The following is a 16,882-nucleotide window of genomic DNA, read 5'->3' on the forward strand; positions in this document are numbered from 1 at the left end:
GCACTGATAAGACATGCAGGGTGAATAAGGACCTGAGTCTAGAATGATACAGCAAAATGGGTTTAATTCTGAAGACAGTATTAACTTGCAGAATAAAGGCAGAGATAAGCAGCTGAATGTGCAAGTTAAAAAAATCATGTTTCACAATGACTGTGCTGTTATGAGACACATGCATATAAGAAATATTTTCAGTTATGGCAATATTATTAGTGAAATAGTTGCTCATAAGCTGTATTATTTCCAAATTGCAGTGCCTGACCTCTGAGGAGGGGTCAGGAAGCCCAGCATAGAGTACAGTAACCAATAAATGTTCCTCTTTCCCTTGTATACCCGTTTGGAGTGCTCTGTCCCAACAGTGCCAGTTTCTGGGGTGAGGTCATATTGTTGATGAGTATTTGTTGTGCTCCCCCCCCCCCACAGTGAGCAGTCAGGATGCACAACATGAACCAAGAAACATACAGTCCTATGTCGTGGACCTTGTCATCCCAGTCATGGAATTGGTATATTAGTGGTGGTATGCTGTGATTGGCTGTTGACTGGCACCATAACCTATGCATTGCCCCTAGAGTATAAGGGGGTGGGTGTCATCATGAGACCAGCTGATTTTCATTTTTCCTCTCCAAATGAAGTCAATAGGAGGGAAATTCCTTGTACCAGGTCAAGGGCGGGTGTAAATTTCCACCAGCAACTGGTCATGATCATGGCCTGGAAAAGTATATGATGTGACATAAGTGTTCCGCTACTCTATTCCACCCCCATCCTGCCCATGACTCAACCCATTTTATCCATTTTGCCGTGAACCTTCACTGATGGAATGGTTGCCCTTGTGGAGCACTTCAGCATATCTCACATATTTCACCAACATAGCCGTCATCTTGCATTTCACCTTATCTTGCATATAGATTGCTCAGTCAGTGTAGCAAAGAGCTTCAGCTATTGGGCAGTACAGAAATCTACTTAATTAATGGAATGAAAGGAAAGTTATCTTCTTTGCCTTGGCCTGGCTTTGGGAATCAAGGGCCATACTTCTGTGGATGGTCTGTATGGGCTGCAATACTCTGGAGATTCAGTGGGGAGAGTATTCCTTCTGAAGCAAGGCTACCCCAAACATATGGAAACATAACACACAGATATTGGAACATATACAAAATGTATATAGATAGATAATTGCAGATATAGTGTGGTATAGTGGTTAAGAGTGCAGAACTGGAACTCAGGAGATCAGGATTCTGGTCCCTGTTCAGCCATGGAGCTAACTGGGTGACTTTGGGCCAGTCACAGACTCTCAGCCCAACCTACCTCACAGGGTTGTTGTTGTGAGACTATGTCTGATGGGAGGAGGAGAATGATGTAAGCGGCCTTGAGTTTAGGATAAGAGGATACTCATCATATAAGAGGATGCTCATCATATAAGAACCTATTAAATATATCTTTTAGAAATTTCCCTAAGTTCTGCCTGTTTGTCTTTATTTCTGTAGATGCCAACTGTAGAGGAAATGAGACAGCACAAAAAACAAAGTGCTGACTGGAGACTCTGTCATGTTTTTTGTGCTCTTTTTATTTTTAAGAGATTTGCTTTGAAGAATTACTACTGTTAACAGTCCTCTGCTCTCAGCCAGATTCCACACTGATGATGCATTTATGGGCAAAAACTTATCTGATGTCTTGAGAGAATAAATTGATCTTTGCAATATACATAAGCTGGACACAAGTGCTATTTGTTCACTGATGAGATAAATGAACTATATTCCAACTATAATACTTCCGTGTTGGCTCTACAACAAAAATGGTATGGAACTGACATATTTTGAAACATGGAAAGATATCTTAAATATCTTCTTAAATTTTGTACTCCCTTCACAAAATGTTGAAAACATCTATAATATGATACGAAAATCTCTCAAAAAAGATTCCTCCCACTTTTTAAAAAAAATATAGGCCATGATTTCTAAAATTGCCACCTAGGAAGGCCTTGGCAATTATAGGCAGCCTATAAATGCATGTAAATAATAAATAAATAAATAAATGAAATTTATGTGAATATTAGTATATTGTTTCTAATTAGTTTTATGATGTAAGTAGATGCAATGTCAAAAGCTGGAAAGCTGAAGTTGGATGCATTCAGATGAAAGAAATACTGCACTGGTTATAGTCTTAAACTAAAATACTATGCATTTTTAACTTAGAAATAGGCTCCACTTGTTTCCAAGTACATGTGGTTAGGATTGATATTTAAGCTTCAGAAAACATTCCCACATAGAATGGTGGAAGGAAAGTGTGAATTAGGGAGGAAAAAATAGATATTGGCGACTCTCACAAAAGCACACAGTTATTTGTACACACCTGCACACGCACAAACAAACACACACAACTGAGTAGCCTAATTCTATATGGAACATGATTTAATTGTACTACGGTTAGTAGCATGAATAGACACAGGTCTGGTTCATCCATGCCAGTACATCATGTAATTGCTCTATACTTTATTTCTGTAACCCTTAAGAATGAGGAACTAGACATATGAACTGACCCAACTGAGAACCATTATGCTTGAAGTGACATGAAAGACTTGTTAAATTCTGTCTGTGGTATCTGATCTGTAATAGGTCATTCTCACAAGCAAGTTATCATTTGATGTTGAGGTCACCAAATGATGAATATCTGTAGCCAAACTGGTCTGCAGCTCATTATAGCGTAAGAAACAACGAGTGCTGATGCCTGCCAATTCTATTGCTTGGCATCAATGCTTTTCTCAAGAAAGGATTTCCTTTCATCCATTTCTTCTTGGAATAACTAACCCACAGTTAATCTCTATACAGAAGTAGCACGGCATGTCTCTGAGGTGGGAGACCTGCTCCATTCCGTGTTATCTGACCTTCTGGCTGCTATGGGCTCACACTGGCTTTCCTGAATTGCTCTTCTGCCTTCCCTTTGTACATGTATGTACACATGCACAAATTCAAGTCTGTAAAAAGTAGGAAAGGGATGGTGTGGGAAAAACTGCAATGCTGCAAATTCTGCCCATCCTAGAAAACAGGTTCCCCACCTGTGTGAGAGGTTTTGCCATTCTGAGTATGGATTGTGGACTTCATATGGTTTACTCATAATGTAAATCCACTGCCATTGTCTTTGTCAACAAGAATGGGTAACGATACAAGTTAAATAAGTGCACGTAGGGTTGTAGCAATAGAGATATAATAGATGATTTCTATCTGGAACAAGAGGAGCCTAATATATGTGATTTCTAAAAGGTCGACATTGTTGTCTGCATAATAAATGATTTAAAGCAGAGGTGCTGAACCATCCCGTGGGGGGTACTTCATGAAAGGCTTTGGTTGCCATAGGAAAACTGGCGTTTCTTCTAAACAACACCTGTGCATCATTCCCATGGGTGTGCTGTATGCAACACAAAATAACTTGGATTGTGATAGGAAGAGCAGTTGCTCCATTCAGCACTGGCCGCTTGCTACCCTTATCCCCTCTGTTATCTCTGATATAAGACTGGGGTCCCTCCAAGGTGTGGGACTTGGAGATGAAGCTCTGCCCCTAGAGGAATCCAGGGATGCTCTGTCAGGTGGATACAGAACCTCTGCAGACCAGAAAGTCTAAAGCCCTGGTTGAACTATTCGTATATCATTTCTGAAAACCTCACATCAACTATTGTTAAATTGTGGTATCAGAATTATGATTAAAGCTATAATACCCAAAATACATACTTGAGAGTATTTATTTATTTATTTATTTATTTAGGAGACTTCTATGCCGCCCCATTTGCCGAAGCCTCAGGGCGGCTCACAACCATAAATAAACTTCAAAATAGAATAATATAAATTAACAATATAAATTAACAATATAAATTAAGTTGCCCTGGCCAAAGAATAAAATGAATAAATAATATTAACAATTAAAATAACATTTGAATAAAAAGGTCTTCACCTGGCGCTGAAAAACAAATAACGAGTGCATTCCATAGATTGGGCGCCACCGCAGAGAAAGCCCTCCTCCAAGTACTCACCCTCCTAATTTCCTTCATGGAGGGTTCCCGGAGAAGGGCCTCTCCCACAGATCTCAAGGGGTGGGCAGGCATATATGGACGTAAGCGCTCCTTCAGGTAACCAGGACCCAAGCCGTTTAGGGCTTTATAGGTCATCAGCAACATCTTGAATTGGGCCCGGACTTCAATGGGAAGCCAGTGAAGCTGACGGAGGACTAGAGTCATGTGAACATAACGCCCAGTCCCCGTCAGCAGCCTGGCAGCTCTATTTTAAACCAATTGAAGTATCCGGACCGTCTTCAAGGGTAGTCTCATGTAGAGCGCGTTACAGAAGTCAAGTCGGGAAGTCACCAACACATGTGTCACTGTCGCCAGGCAGTCGTACTCGAGGTAGGGGTGCAGCTGATGGATCAGCCGAAGCTGAAAGAAAGCGCTCCTTGCCACCACTGTCACCTGAGCTTCGAGTGAAAGCTCTGGGTCGAGGAGCACTCCCAAGCTGTGAACATTGTCCCTAAGAGGGAGTGCAACCCCATTCAGGACTAGGTTAAGGTCCCCTTCCCCGAAGCCCGATCCGCCAACCAATAGGACCTCCGTCTTGTCTGGATTGAGCTTCAGTTTATTGGCCCTCATCCAGCCCATTACCTCGGCCAGGCACCGGTTCAGTACAGCCACTGCCTCACCTGGATTGGTGGAAAACGAGAGGTAGAGCTGGGTATCATCAGCGTACTGGTGATTCTGCAGCCTACACCTCCTGATGACCTCTCCCAGCGGTTTCATGTAGACGTTAAACAACAAAGGGGACAAAATGGATCCCTGCGGTACTCCATGGCATAGCTTTCATGGTGCAGAGCCATAGTCCCCCAGCACCACCTTCTGGAATCGGCCATTGAGATAGGAGCGGAACCACTGCAAAGCAGTGCCTCCGACTCCCAATCCCGCCATGGTACCCAGAAGGATACCATGGTCGATGGTATCGAAAGCCGCTGAGAGGTCCAGAAGAACCAACAGGGATGCACTCCCCCTGTACTTCTCCCTGCACAGGTCGTCGTACAGGGCAACCAAGGCAGATTCAGTACCGTACCCAGGTCTGAAGTCGGACTGAAATGGGTCCAGATAATCAGTCTCATCCAAGATAGCTTGGAGTTGTCCCGCCACCACTCGCTCTAACACCTTGCCCAGAAACGGGATGTTGGCCATTGGTCTATAATTAGTGGCCATCTCTGGATCCAGTGACGCTTTCTTCAGGACTGGTCGGACTACCGCCTCCTTTAAAGGGGCAGGTACCCGACCCTCCCTCAGAGAAGCGTTAACCACTTCCAAGATCCAGATCCCAATCCCATGCATGGCGTTGTTTATTAACCAAGATGGGCAAGGGTCCAATAGGCAAGTGGTGGGACGTATTCGTCCAAGCACCTTGTCCACATCAGGCCGCAATAACTGAAATTCATCCATTAATTTTGGACCAGACGGTGGCATTTGTATCTCCCCAGAAGCCTCTGAATCACTAGTAGAGTCTAGCTCATGATGAATCTCAGTGATTTTCTTCCTGAAATGCTTGGCAAAGTCGTCACAGTGGGCCTTCGAGGGTGGAACCAGATCTTTCTTAGGGACAGGGCAGACCAGGCATTGTACCACTCGAAAAAGCTCTGCCGGATGGCATTTTGAGGAGGCAATGGAAACAGAGAAGAATTCCTTTTTCACCACCCTCACCGCCACAGCATAGGCCCGATAATGGGCTCTTAAGTGTGTTCGGTCAGATTCATCCCGTGATCTCCTCCACCTATGCTCTAGCCATCTCCCAGCCTGCTTCATCGCCCGCAATTCAGATGTATACCAAGGGGAAGAGTGGGCTCTGCCTGGCGGGAGAGGATGCTTAGGAGCGATCGTGTCAACAGCCCTAGTCATCTCCCCATTCCATAGTTTGACCAGAGCCTCGACAGGAGCACCAGCCTTGTCAGCCGGAAACTCCCCCAGGGCCTTCAGGAATCCGTCCGGATCCATCCGGCTCTGGGGGCCGACCCACACAATTGGGTCCACACCCTTACAGAGGGAGAGGCCGCTCTCAAGCACAAACTTCACGAGGAAGTGATCTGACCATGACAGGGGTGTCAGACATAAATTCCTCACTCTCAGACCACCCTCTTCCTGCCCCATTGAGAAAACCAGATCCAGAGTGTGTCCACGTTCATGGGTCGGGACAGTGCCATGTTGAGACAGCCCCATGGCCATCATGGAGGCCATGAAGTCCTGAGCCGCCCCGGTCAGACCAGTCTCGGCATGGAGTTTGAAGTCCCCCAGGACCAACATCCTGGGGGTCCTCAACACCAGGTCCGAGACGATCTCCGTCAGCTCAGGCAGGGAGACTGTTGGGCAGAAGGGTGCACGGTACACTAACAGAATCCCCAATCTGTCTCGGTCGCCCAACACCAAGTAGAGGCACTCCAGCCCTGGTCTCGAAGGGACTGGAAGTCCCGCGAGGGAGATGGAGGCTCGATAAACCAAAGTGACCCCCCCTCCCCTCCCCTCCAGGTGTGGACGGTGCTGAACCAGATACCCGGGTGGGCACATTTGAGAGAGGGCGACATCCTCTTCCTCCCACCCAGGTCTCCGTTATGCAAGCCAGGTCGGTCCCCTCATCCACAATCAAGTCATGGATGAGGGAATATTTATTGTGGACCTACCTGGCATTAAGCAGCAGCATCGTCAGGCCCGAGGGACGGTTGACAAGACTACCTGGAACCCTCTGGCTGGGGGCAGAACCAGAAGGAGGGACGGGTGTCAGCCATCTGTCCCTCCTTCTTCTACGCGGACACATTAAGCCGCCACCGCTGTAATGTCCATTGCCCGTGACCACCCCAATGGTGGCGCCCACGCACTCCCCAGGAAACTCAACCGTCGACAAAAATCTTTACTCCTCATAATTGGACTTATTTCTGAGTAAACATGCATAGGATTGGCTCCTTTGTTCTACACTGTTTATGGATGCAGAACAAGAGGTTCTGAAACTTGCAGATGCCCTCAAATAAAGTTTTAATGCATTTAGTGTCAATGGTTTGCACATCATTATATCCCCTTCCTTTCTCAGTTGCCTTTGAGAAAAATAGTACTTGCTGAAAGTATTTTCCCCTGCAAGTAAGGGGGTAACTTGATTTAATTATCATTCTATGAGTTTCAACTTTCTTTAAAATGTTGCTTGTTCCAGACTAATATTAAATAATGATTCCTCTTAAAACAGGAAAGTACGTCAATAGACAAAAAGCTCCAAAGATCAAACCAAAATAGTCATTTTGTTTGTTCAGCTGCACATATCATGGTATCTCTGAGGTCACTGTACATTTGATGTATTTATAAACCACTGCAGTCTTAAAACTACTTATCTTTCCTAGCCATGTATTTTTTAAACACTTCTTGACTAAGGAATGGTCTTTCCTGATCCAAAGAGAGCTAAATTTTGATCGTTGGCCCAGTGGTACAAAAGAAGTCATAAAGTACTTTCTGTGTGTGGGCAGTGGGGTTACTTCAGGCAGAAAAATGTTTTGGGCTGATCCTAAACATTTTCCTACATGGAGATAATCTCAGTGAAAGAAGAACAACATGCTGATGTTGTCTTAGCAAATTCATGGAGCACATGGCTACCTTATATGACATCAGACAGCTTGAGTTCCTGTAGGTGGCAGTGGCTTTCCAAAGTTTGAGAGAGATGTTCTTGCCCAGCCCTACCTGGAGTTATTGGACACTTGAACCGTTTGCATACAAAACAGGTACTCAGCTACTGAGGTATGACCATTCCCCAATATATGGCACGTTAATGCCAGGACTATTAGAAGAACTTCTCCAAAGAAAAGAGAATCTGATCCTACTATTGTTACTTCTTCTAAGTTGGTTTTTTAAGCTAACTGCTTAAAAAGCTGTTGATGGAAAAGTAGTGTATTTCATTGTAGAAACTTGACATTCTTCACATGTTATCATTTTTTTACCAATTAGTTTTTACTAATATTACTGAGTTAGTTTTAGATGTCATGGAATGGCCACGCGGAGATGTGCTTAGAGGCACAGAGTTAAAATGTTCAGAGGGAAGATTGTTCTTCACTGTGAAACCTACACAATCCTACATCTCAAATCACAGAAAGAACCTTCCATCTGTTTGTCTTCCAGATTATGTTGGATTTAGGAAGGGCAGTGTACTGGTTACTAACTGATTACTAGCACTGTTACAGAAGAATCCAGCCAATGTTGTTGTGTCTAACAGAGAAGAAAGAATCCACTTCTCTGTCACACAGAACTCACCACTTTGCTTGAAAAGGCAATTTCACTGTTACCCAGCAGAGTCACTCAGTGAAATGTTCAGTCTGACTCACAGCCACACGTATTAGTTGGTGCCTGTGACATCACAGTCATGAGGGCACAACTACTATTGCCCGCTCCCTGCTCTGCAGTCCCATTTCATAAACACCTCAAAACCCCTTTCTGATGATTAACTTCTTATTTCTGGGAGGCAGTGCATGCCCCCTTTCCAGGACTAAATCATTGCAAAAAAGAAACAGAAACTGGAAATTTTACTCGGAAGAAAGCATGAAGCACGCCCCACGGTGGGCCACACTGTTCTTTCCATGACCCAGCGATGGAGCCAGGCACATCAAGGCAGTCCTGCTAAGAACAGAAATTGGGTTCCTTTTTTTCCTTTAGGGTTTTTCCCCCACTACTTTTACTTATCATGAGCAGTGTATTTTTTTAAAAACCCCTTGACTGTTTTTCCCAAGGCAGTTAACAAAATAAAATAAATTTTAATAAACAGACAAACAAACATATAAAAAGCTAACAGCCACAAAATCATAAAAGGCATAAGTGAGACAGCAGGATTTAAAGTGCCTGTAAGAAGCATAGAAAAATAAAATGGTCTTTGCTTAGCACCAAAAGGACTATGGGGTAGGCGCCACACAGACCTCTCTAGTACAGCATTCAGCTGCTGGGTGCCACCATGAAGAATGCCTACTCTTCTGGTAACCACTTCCTTCTTCTCAGATGGTTGGACCATCTACTGGTGGCCCTCAGTTGAAGATCTTAAAGTCTGCTTAGATACCCAAGAGGCAGATAATCCTTCAAGTACCCTCATAAGAAATCATAATGGCTTTTAAGGGTCAAAAGAAGCACTTTTAATTGGACCTGGAAGTGGACTGAATCAGTGCAGTCAACAGGGCACAGGCATAACTTGATCATAACATTCAGCACTCCAGAAGGCACATTCTGCACTAATTGTAATTTCTGAATAGTGTTCAGTGATAGTACATTGCACTAGTCTAGCCTGGACATTATCACTCTGTTCAGGTAGCATTTCGGTAGATATACCAATCTAGCTTGGTAAAAGGCATTCTGTGTTCACTTCTAAGTGCCATAGGTAGATCAAAGAGCATCTCCAAATGATGAACCTGCCTCTTCATGGGCAGTGCAACCTATATACATACATACATACATACATACATACATACATACATATGGATTTATATCCTGCCTTTTTCCTACAAAGGGCCCAAGGCAGCTTACATCATTCTCCTCCTCCATCTTATCCCCACAACAACAACCCTGTGAGGTAGGTTGGGCTCAGAGTCTGTGACTGGCCCAAAGCCACCCAGTGGGCTCCATGGCTGAGTGGGGACTAGAACCCAGGTCGTCTGAGTCCCAGTCCCATGCTCTTAACCACTACACCACACTGGCTCTCATCCACACTGGCTCTCATATAAAACGTCTTAGGGCTGAAAACCCAAATGCTGTGGTGTAAGCCCCATGCACACAATGGATTTACTTTGGGGATAGACATGTATAGCATTATACTATTGGTTGTAAATTATAGCTACAATAAAATGTAAGCTAAACATTTTCAGGTCCTATTGATTGAAAGTCCCACTAGAATTAAGGACAGTTAAAATGCTTAGCTTTCACTGGGTAACACCCAAAACATTTTAAGTTTCTTTACTACTGTAATCGATTGTGTAAGAAGCAGAAGATATTTCTGGCAACTTTTCATATTGGTCATGTGGAAATTGAGGAACAAAAGCCTATTCCCAGAAAACCTCTGTAGTTTTACTTATTTATTAATTCTGAGACACAATTCATTTTATTTCTTCTTAGTCTTACTGAATCTTCCTTGACAAAATATATATGGCAGAAGAGCCCACCCTCTTGCCCAATGTTTTATGAATGACAATTTTTTTTCTTAGACACATACACTGCAAACTAAATTAGTTATCTTGCACCATATTAACAATTGCATGAATGATTGTGTGTAAATAGTAAAATAATAATTCCAACAGAAGTTGGGAATCTGAATCAGTAATCTAGTGGCTAGACTTCTTGTCTAGCCACATTTCTGCTCTGGATCTCCTCTCTTCACTATTGCAATATGCATCTGGAGAAAATGGTGAGGTGGTGCCAGTTGCCCAGTAAAAGGACAATAATTCTTTCTTGGGGTGGTGAGACCTTTCAAATACTTCAGCAAACTGGTTTCTTCAATTTTAAAGGAAACATTAAATATCATAATTTGAGATCAATATGAACAGCAAAACTCTATGAACTGACTATGCAATTTTATGCTATCCTATATATTACAAATAACTGTAGATACCAGAAGGATAGCAAACCAATGCATGAAATGTTATCCTCAACCAGTAGATTTGTACACATATAAATGTATGGAGAAAAAGAAAACAATGGGCCTCAAACAATGGGTCAACAATGGGACTTTGACATTTCTATTCAGAAAATGCATATAAGAGAATTATAGCAACTGTTCACAGCAGCAATTGGTGATAATATAAATCTTCTTAGCTTTGCTATGCTAATTTGAGACACATGTAGACAGATGATAAACACTACCTCTCTTTCTTACATGAGTCTCTCTTTGAAGTGATGGTGGTTTTGTTGGTTGGTAAATGATGACTTTCAGATCAGACTGAAAGCAGAATTCCCCTGAAGACTGAAATGTTCTCCCACTCAGTTCTGAATGTCACCATTGTGATATCAAGGTACCCATTTGCCCAGTTGTGTGATGCAGATAGCTGAGGGGCTTTTGGGGCAGGGGATGACATGTAGTACATCAGCTAACAGCAGGCAAATAAGCTCAAGAGGCTTTTGTTTGTTTGGGCCTGACCCATGCCAGGTTCCTCACCGTTTTCCACCCTTTCCTGAGATTCTAGCTTCTAAGGAAATTGAAAAAAGTGCAAGCCACCCCCTTTTTCAGGAACATGGAGGTTTGTCAGGTAGCTATCAGAACTCTGGTTCCTTAAAAAAAAAGAAAAAAAAAAGGTTTTTGGGGGGCATCAGGGGTTTTGGCAGGGAGGTATGCAGGCAGATATGCTTATTCAAAAACCCAGTCAAAAACCCAGATTCCTTGTGCTGAAAAAAGGGGGGGGGCACTTGGGCACTTTGAAGTTCTGTCACTAGCTGTCACACCAGAGAGTATGAAAAAAGGAAAGGTAAAAGAAGAGAAAAGCAGCTGTCAGTGCAAAATGGCTTGTGGTCACAGTGTGGGCACTGAGCCACTGCTGGTCTGTCCACCATGCTGTTGGGCATCTGTGGGGGCACCTGACCTTGTCGGTGGCATGGGGAGCTCAGCAAGAGCGACGAGTGGGTTTTGCTGCTCTTCCCTCAAGACCCTCTGCTCACAATCCACAGTGGGAACACAACAACCCATCATGGGTCACACAACAAGCTCCCTTTGATAGAAGCATGGACTTTTGATAGCTAGCTGTCAAAGTTCAGCCTTCCTTTTAAACTTTGACAGGGCTATCCAGAGTTTTTTGACAGGAAAATATATACATGTATAGGTACTTGTCCCTGCGAAAACCTCTGTTTCAAAACCAAATCTGAGTTTTGACAGTCTGTCACTGGCTGTGAACTCAGAGATCAGAAAAGGTGAAGAGGTGGGGAAGGAAGGAAAGCTTTTAGCATCATAAACAACAGAGTGTTAACCATCAGATGCATGGGTCAGATCAGCCTGCGTCCCAATCCAACCCTCCAGAGATGTTCCAGCTTTACCCTTTGCCAGCTTTACTCTTTTTCCTGTCGATGAATAGTTGATTGTTTCCTCAACTGTTTTGCAGTTCCCCGAATCTAAAAGGTTGCAATGCTTCTCCTATGGATTACTAGTAGCAATAAGAGTTTTAAACTAAAATATGCTGGTATATTTGGTTTCTTGGTCCCATGACTTTTGCTAACACTCCACCCACCACTGCAGTACAGTTCCCAGGAGCTTCTCTATAAAAGAATTTGGTTTTCTGGCTGATGTCCCTAATGTATACAATTCTCTGAATGCAAGTTCTTACATAACCAAAACACCCTCCAGAGTAACCCCAATATTTGCAGAAGTACAAACAATATCTAGGGGGGAAACCCCTAATGGAGACACCCTCCAAAAAAGGAGTCCAGTGGGCATTGAACATGCCCAGAGGCCATTAAATGGTAGCTGAAAAGAGGGAGGAGGATGGATCACTGGGGGAGATGTAAAACAGAATGGAACGGCTGAAATCCTGAACAGCTGCACCCCAAACTGCAATATTTTATGACTGATTTTATGTCCCGTTAAACATTATGTTGTATTCAGCTATGAAAACTTCCAGACCAAACAATAAAATAGTCAGAATATCAAAACATTCCTGTCCTTCCCCCAACATGGTTACTTCAGTTCCAGCTTTGCAAAATGTTAGAATCATTCACTTATCTGGCTGTTTCAACACTGGGTGACTCATATCCTTATTTAAGACATAGTGAGCATTACTGCTTTTGGGAAAGAAACTGTAACAACTGAAACTGTGAGGTGCTGTGCATTTTAACACTTGTTATTATATTGCTATCTAAATGTATACAATACCATATGCACATTGTCCTGGTATGTTTGATAACTTTAGATAAAACAAGTGACGGAATCATACACTTGAAAATAACACACCAAATTGCCAGTCTGTTTGGGGAAGGAGGGATGGCCTTTGATAAAGCTATGTATTGTCCTTTGACAAAGCTATTTTAAAAGTCAAAAGATACACATGGAAGTGATTTTAAACTCCTACTTGCAATCTAAAATGTGCCTACATATTTCTCTCCTGACCCAGTGCCTTCTTGGATGGGAGTTACCCTACCCAAAAGGGCTCTTTAGCTTCCATGGAGACAAGAGATGTGCACGCCCATTTCCACACATGCGGTTCCATTTGCGGTTTCATTCCCACTAAAAGTGTTTCATTTGCAAATGCCTTTGACCCCTTCGGGTACATGAATGACCTGCTACAGGCCATGATGGTTGATAGGACTGAGCATCAACTGAAGCAATAGCAAACTGTGGAAATCCCTTATGCAGATTGTCCAAGAGGCACTTTCCACCATGTTCCCTTGATTTTACGACGCTGATTTTTTTGCAGACAGTAAATAACTTTCATACTTTAATTACTGTATGGTTTACTTATTCTGTTATCTTTATTACTTGAACATTGAATTAATCAAAATGTATAAAATTATACATTCTGAACAACAAATTTCCCTTTTTGTACCTTTAAATTGGATTATATGCTGTCCAAGACTCAGATTCTAAGATAAGTTAACTTAAGATACAATCTTATGATCCTGGGAGATCATCCCAAAGGCTATACGATTTTTCGGAATCTCCTCTTGAGAATGTGGCCACAGTTACAGTGTTGGAATGGGGCTCTGTGTAACATAAATATCATTTAAGATAAGCAATGGAGGGCCTCTTTCAGGTTCCTCTCCCTAGGGAGGTTAAGGGGGAGGTGGTGAGGAGGATGGCCTTTTCTGTGGTGGCACCCCAATTATGGAATGCCTTGCCATTGGAGATTTGTCAGGTGCCTACTTTATTGAGTTTTAGGGGCCTGAAAAAAAGCTTCCTTTTTTGATGTATCTATGGCACTACTTAAAGTATTTATATGACAGCACTTATTTAATATTTACAAAATATAAAATTTTATTTGTCTATTTATAACAATATTTTAATTGTATTATTTTATTAATGTTATTATTGTATTTTATTGTAATTGCCCAGACAGCATTATGCTGATGGGTGGCTTATATAGAAATTTAATAACTAAATAAAATTCATCAAACCCATATGAAGTTTATGGCATAGTTAGGACTAAAGTAAAAGATTGCATATGTCTTAGCATCAATACTAGGGGGAAGGAATGTAAGGAAGAAAAGCATTTAATTTTCAGGTGATGGTGTCTTCTGCAAAACTCTTTGTGAAAGAGAGGTGTGAGAAGCAAGCCGAGAAAATGGGTCACTCTTCATCAACACAGTTTTCACATCAGTTTTAATTTATTTTGTTGTTACCATGGGTCAGAGAATGGTACTCCCTAAAGTTCCTTCTGAAAGAAAGGAGGGGGATCCAGATTAGCCTGCCCACATTAATGTTACATTTCAATTTTACCTTTCACTGTGCATATATACACTACAGATCAAAACAAGTTCCCGTTTCTTGGGATGTCCTGAGAAATATATAAAAGGGGAAGAATTTATCACATCAGACCATGACTTTCAGAATGAGTTGAAGTCTACTGGAAGAAGCTACAATAGTGCTTATACCATAGATTTGTACAGTAGGAAGGGCCACTGTCAGGGCAAACACTTTTCTTGGTTATGTACATTTTTTCTGGCCTTTTGGCTCTGGAGTTATTTTTGTTTTCTCCTAAGTGATGCTAATTTTGTCTAGCTATGCCTATATACTCTGTAAACATCCTTATATTTGTTACAGTGTCCCAAACCTCTTTTAGATAAGGGTTCTGGGATGATGCCTCATTTAGCTTGAATTCTACCTGCTGGTTCAGTGTGATTCAAAGTATGGGACCCTCCCTGAGGTATTTGGAGACAAGCATAGTGGAAGGAAGGAGTTTGGGTCTGTTTTTATCTATATACTTTTGGGCACTTTGTTTTGCTTCAGGGAGCAGTCCGCACCCCCTAGAGAGTATCTGAGGAGCCATAGGACAGTTCAGATTCCCAGATCCAAAGCTGGAGAGACTGCCTTGATATCAGAGCTTGGAATCTGAACTCCGTCCACCTTCCCCATCCCTTCACTGTTGGCACTGAAAGAGCCAGCCAAGCTGGCTGGTCTCTGGATGGGAAAGCAACCTTGGAGCGGGATAAAAGGGGGCATTTTGGCAGACAGGGAAGGGAGCAGACTGTAGAGGCCAGGATACAAGGCATTCTGACACCTCTCTGACTTCTAGTCATCCCCTTCCAAAGCATCCCATTTAGATGGGCAATACAACCTGTAGAAAATAGAAAAAATGCAGGGTGGGAGGACATGTAGGTGAAGATGGGCAAAAAACTTCCTTGCTGCTTCTCCCACTATGCATTGGAGGACCTCCAAGTTAATGGACATATGGTTGTGTGATGAAGTATTATTTCCCTATGTGTACGTGTGTGGAACTGTCCTCTGATATGCCCATTCCATGGCCAAATCTTGCATCTCTTAACGTTGGTGCTCCAGGCGTTTTTGCAGGAGCTGGGCTCTCTCTCTCCATCCTTGGAGGAGGAGATCGGCCCCTGGAATAGCCTCCCAGAGACTATAGGTCTGCAGACTTAATGAGTACACCATGAGGGGATGTGCATTGCACTCATTGAAAGAGAGACGAAGAGAAAGAGAAATGCAGTGGCTTACAGTGTTTGGGTAAAGAGTCAGCAAACTACTGCACTGGTCAGCCTTCCCCGACATCTGGTGGGCAGCAAATTGGAAAAGGCTGCCATAGATTCAATGAGGGAAGGCAAAGGGAAAACGAACTTCACACAGGAGCAAATGGCAAGTTATAGGGGAGAGTTAACCACTCAATAGCCAATGTGAGGAAAATGTTCATTTGGATCTGCAGAGTTTACAATCTGTGAAATCCATCAGATTTAGAATTTACTTGACATAATATCTCTAGGGAATTCATAAAAGCAGAAATATATGCAATCTTCTCCATATTCATTTGTCATAGCAGTAAAGGGCAAATGCAAAATGAAAATGAGAGAAAAGGCTTTTTTCTTCATTGAGATACAAGTATATTTCAAAATATTAGCACCAGCCTGTTTAAAAGGCTGTTGGTCATGCAGTTAAACCCCATTCCAAATAGTGTCCTTAAGCACTATTTAAATCAATGTGGTTTAAGTTAGTCACAATGAATGTCCCATTGGTTTCAAAGGGGTTTAGTTCAGTTGGGGACTATGTTACTACAAGAAGGATAACCACTATGACATTTTAGGATACTTAAGTTACAACCTGACTAATATATAAGCATATTTCACATTTAAGTCAGACCTAAGCTAGACAGATAAAGGAAATCCAGAACAAAATTATTTTTTAAAATCGTCTTTTAATGAAAAAAATACTGTGTGAATAGAAATGGAAGTATAACAAAGAATTTTCAGCTGATTCAGGAAAACACAGCTATTACCAGTAGAGGAAAAAAGTATGATTATCTGTTATTAGTCATTTTTCCTCAGCTAATTCTCCTAGATAATTAAGATATGGATATGGGACTATACTATTTTTACACCACAAACCTAAACACATTACCCAAAAGGAAATCCCAATGCTGAACTTACTTCCAAGTGATGTGTTTGGGACTTAGGATTCCAACCAACAATTATGTAGTCTTAATTAACCACCACTCGAGTATCTCCACATTATTTTGCCATTTCTTGAAAGAAATAATTGCAGTATCCTTGCTCCTAATCATGTATATTGAAAACTTTAAGTAAACCTTGCTGATATTAGTGGAATATTTTCAAAAGTTAAGTGTGCTTAGAATTCTATGCAAAATTTTATTTGACAGAAGCCTAGGTTATCATTTGTATAATGTCAGGAGTGTCAAACTCTCTCTCTCTCTCTCTCTCTCTCTCTCTCTCTCTCTCTCT

The sequence above is a fragment of the Varanus komodoensis genome, unplaced genomic scaffold (genome assembly GCF_004798865.1).
Source record: "Varanus komodoensis strain SLA01 unplaced genomic scaffold, ASM479886v1 scaffold4, whole genome shotgun sequence".
In the NCBI taxonomy this organism is placed as follows: domain Eukaryota; kingdom Metazoa; phylum Chordata; class Lepidosauria; order Squamata; family Varanidae; genus Varanus; species Varanus komodoensis.